The 4,490-nt window shown below is 45.9% G+C and overlaps 1 pseudogene across 1 annotated transcript; it reads right to left on the reverse strand.

Moving 5' to 3' along the window:
* Positions 1-3,490: 3,490 nt before the first annotated feature.
* On the reverse strand, positions 3,491-4,123 carry LOC306642481 (frataxin, mitochondrial-like; annotated as a pseudogene). Its single transcript has one exon. The product of its transcript is annotated as a frataxin, mitochondrial-like (transcript).
* Between the last annotated feature and the right edge of the window lie 367 nt (positions 4,124-4,490).

Here is a 4,490-nt window from a genome sequence, read left to right on the forward strand (position 1 = left end):
TTGAGGTGCTGGGCTTGAGTCCCAGAACTGAGAGAGAATAAAAGGTAATTCAGCACAAATCAAAACAACAAAGTAGTGTTTTTCATTTACAGAATTAAAGAAATTCATCTGGCTGAGGTAGGAGGATCGCAAGTTCAAAGCCAGCCTCAGCACAAGTAAGACACTAAGCTACTCAGTGAGACCCTGTCTCTACAAAAACTACAAAATAGGGATGGGGATGTGGCTCAGTGGCCAAGTGCCCCTCAGTTCAATCCCTAGTCCTACGCCCGGCCCCCCAAAATACATCTCCAATATTAGCAAGGATTCAGAGAACAGGAACCAATTGCTTTTTAGAATTCAATTTGGCAATATGTATGTCCAACACTTTTTAAAATATCTATGCCTTTTACTGAGCTATTTCATTTCTGCATTTATCATATTTTTAAAAGTTTAACTGAAATGACATCTCCAGCAGCAACTTCTTAATGGAAGTGGGAGAACTTGTCCAGGACCTGGTTCATTTGGCACTATCATCAGTAATAGCTCATGTTGTTCATGTATCTTCCCCTCTAGCAGTGCAGATCTGGGGTATTAGAGTTTCCCCCCAAAGCCTTATAGTGACCCTATATGTTTCCAAAGCCTTTTCTTTAAGGGGGAGATCGATATTAGCAGCACCCAGTATAGACAATATGCAGTCCTAAACCAAATAGTCCTTATGAAGACATTAACAATATTGTCATAATAAACAGAATGAGTTCAATTATTATCTACAGTATAACAAATAGATTTGCAAGAAGGTCTACAGTTTCTAACGGAGGACAAAGAGAATGGGGAGGGGTGTAGGATGTAACTGTTAATGGGATAAGAAAAGAGTATATAAAAGTTCTAGATTATAGAAAGAGTGAAAGTGTAATCAAAAAAAAGTTGGTTGCCAGCATGAGAAAAGGAAGAAAGAGACTGAGGAAGCAGGTAAACAAAAGGAAAATAGCAAAAGAAAAGTAAAGAAATAAAAATTTAAAATTTTTCAAAAAGAAAAAAGAAAAAAAAAAACCACTATAACAGTCATATAGTATTGGAACCTCCCAGTCTTCAGTAGCCTGATACATGAGAGGTACCTGACAATGAACTTCCTGTCTTCAGCAGACAGCTCAGAATGGGATTCGCCCCACCTAAAGATGGGAGCTTCTGCTTCCAGGAAAATCCAAGATGGCTGCCCTGGTTTCCAAATGTGTTGGCAAATGGGGAGCTGTAGCTTGGGGGTGTGGTTGTGGTCGGCTGGGGGTCCTGAAGGCAGGGTGGGGTTGATCAGGCAGGGGTCCTGAAGGTGGGGTGTGGTTGGTTGGGCAGAGGGGTCCTGGAGATGGGGCTTGGTCAGTCCAGCCGGGGGTCCTACAGGTCCTGGCTGTTTTGTCATAATGGCAGCAGCCACGAGTAACCAAACCTGCAAGTTCTGTGACAGTGGACTTCCAGGAAATAGCAGGCAGCTGGCAATCCACTGGGGGTCTGTGGTCAGTCTGCTGGCTACCACTGGACAATCTGCAGGTGGACCTCAGGCGGTGGGTGATGGGTAGGTGAAAAGCAGGTGATAGGCAAGAGGAAGGCAAATGGTGGATGATAGGCGCCAATCAGTGAGCAATCTGCCCTCAAAAAGTAGTCGATATGCTGGCAGACTGCAAGTGATCGCAGTGGACAAGTGGGGTAAACAGCAGGGGACTGATAAGCAGCAAAGACTGCCTCACCGAGAGACTGATATCTTCTGCTTGAAACCTGAGTTATGGAGTGACAAGGAACGCAGCCTCCCTCTAGTCCACCATCTTAGATTCTCCAGTATATATATAGCTCAATAAACCCTTTATTTCAGAGATTGCTCAGTATCTCTCTCTTTCTCTCTCAAATGGTATTAGGAACTGAACCCAGGGCCTCATGAATGCTAGGCTAGGCAAGTGCTCTACCACTGAACCATATCCCCAGGCCTGGTGTGTTCTCTTGATGAAATAATTGCATAATAATTGAAATTATGCTTTCCAAAACAACCTAAGGAAAAGTCAGGAAATGAAGGATATTGAGTTTGGTTATACATATCATCTTGTGTACAGCAAAATGACTAGAAAGAAACACATGACAATTGTGGATGAAGGCTGCATTTTTGGAGGTAGAGAGTCAACTGTGGAGTAATCCTTGGTCCTCTGGAGTAAAATCTAAGATTAGGACAATGGCCGCAGCATAGAAACAGGGATGCAGCAAGGCAGAGATGGTAACTAGAGCAGGTCTTTGCAAGGTGAGAGAAAGGCAAGAGAAAAAGGAGATCCACCGGGAGAAAGGAGTGGGCAGATCTGAAATCCCCCAAAATGAGTAGGCTTCAGCTTTGCTAGGGTAGAGGTGGGAATCTGCAGGGTGAGGTACCCTTCAGGCCCAGTGCTTCTGCAGCGACTTCTCTTTGGGGCAGTCGTATGCCTCCACTGTGTGGAAACTGCAGCAACGCACCTGTGTACTTGGTCACTGTGACCTTCCTGGCCTGCCATCACTGGCAGGTGGTCAGCTGGCTTGGAGCAGCTTGTGGGCACATGTGCGACCTTGGGAACATGATGTGTGCTCCTACCTATGGAGAAAGGAGTTAGACCCCATTCTGTGGAATGGACAGAGAAATAGGTGTTGCCATTCAGTGGCTCACAGTAGTTTGCCCACCTTCCCAAGACGAATTTCTTCCATAGCCCCACCCACCCTAGGAGAGGGGGATTTTATGTCTTTATGGTGTTCCATGACGGACATTGAGTCCTCTGGGCCAACTGCCTGTCAGGGGTCCTTTTACAGTCACCCCTTCTCTTATCTCTCCCTTCTCCCATTCCCACACACTACCCCACTAAGAGCTATGCATGCATCGGAAGTGGATTTATCCGCGTTTGTTTTGTTAATTATCAATCACGCGGTGCGTTAGTTTCCTAGAGCTGCCAAAACAAAGTACCACAAACAGGATGACTGAAAACAACAGAAGTTTATTTTCTCACAGTTTATGAACCCAGAAGTTTGAAATGAAAATATAGACAGGGTTGGTTTCTTCTGGAGCCTCTGGGAGTTCCTTGTCTCCCTTAGCTTCTAAGAGTTGGTGGCCACATCCTTGGAATTCTGTTGCTCTACTCCTCCATACTCCAAGACAGCTTCTGTCATCGCCTGCCCTTCTTCCCTGATAGTTCAGGCACTTCTTCTTTTTTTTTTTCTTCTTATTATTTTTCTTTATGTAAAGTCATTATTATATTAAGATATGGGTCTAAGACATTAAAAGAGATAAGAGGTATCATGTGAAGCAGGAAATCAACCCAAATAAACTATAGAAATTAAATCAGCTCTGGAGGTGACACATTGTTTTCAGAGCTGTTGTCAAAAGCAGGAATGGAAAACAAAACAAAACAAAACCAACCGAAGCCCCCCCCCCCCCCCCCCCCACTTGCAGAAGGAAGCTGGGGGCTGGGGTCTTGGCCTGAGAGCTGTTAAGGTCTTTATGATGGGCAGCCATTCAAGTGCTTTTTCCTGAAAAGACCAAGGAAGAGAAGTCCAGTTCAGTTTTAAGGCTTCGGTCAGCTCTGTGGCCGGCAGTTCGTGGAGGGACACGCCATCGTGGGAGGACACCCAGTTTTCTCCAGTCCAATCATAGCGCTTGTGTCCACCGGAGGGCGATGATGACCAGATTTGCTTGTTTGGGGTCTGCTTGTGATCACGTCGGTTCCTAGATCTCCACCCAGCTTAACTGTTAGGACACCACCCCAAAGGAGACATCGTAGTCCTCCAGTGTACAGAGCTTGCATGCAAGGTCTTCAGAAAACTCTGCTACTCTGCTGAGGCATCCAGTGTTTCCTCTGCTAGTCTTTCGTAGGCAGTTTCCTCTAGAGAGCCTGGGTTGCCCAAAGTTCCCGAGTGCCTCAAAGGCATCACATAGACACTCTGCTTTTCGACATTCAGAATCTGGTTGAGGTAGTGGAGGTTCAAACTGGCTCGGCTGGGCGCTCCGGCCACGGCGGTTCTCACGCGCAACCCACAGCGGCCGCAAAACAGGGCGAGCTCCACCCCGTGCGGTGGCCTGGTCGGGGCCTGGGCCAGACGGTGGGCCTGGCGGGAGGCCAGCGGTCCCGCGGCGCCCGAACGTCCACATGCTCTTCTTCTTTTATTTTTTTTTTAATTAATTTAAAAAAAAATTTTTACAGACTGCATTTTGATTCATTGTACACAGATGGGCTACAACTTTTCATTTCTGTGGTTGTACACAACATAGATTCACACCATTCATGTAATCATACGTCTACATAGGGTAATACTGTTCCATTCTACTATCTTTCTGTCCCCCACCCACTCCCACTCCATTTTCCTCTACACCAACCAAAGTTCCTTCATTCTTCTCTTCCTTCCACCCCCTCATTATATATCGTCATCCACTTATCAGAGAAAACATTCAGCCTCGGGCTTTTTGGGCTTGGCCTATTTCACTTGGCATGAAATTTTCCAACTTCATCCATTTACCA

Source organism: Sciurus vulgaris, assembly GCF_902686455.1.
Source record: "Sciurus vulgaris genome assembly, chromosome: 13".
Classification (NCBI taxonomy): Eukaryota; Metazoa; Chordata; class Mammalia; order Rodentia; family Sciuridae; genus Sciurus; species Sciurus vulgaris.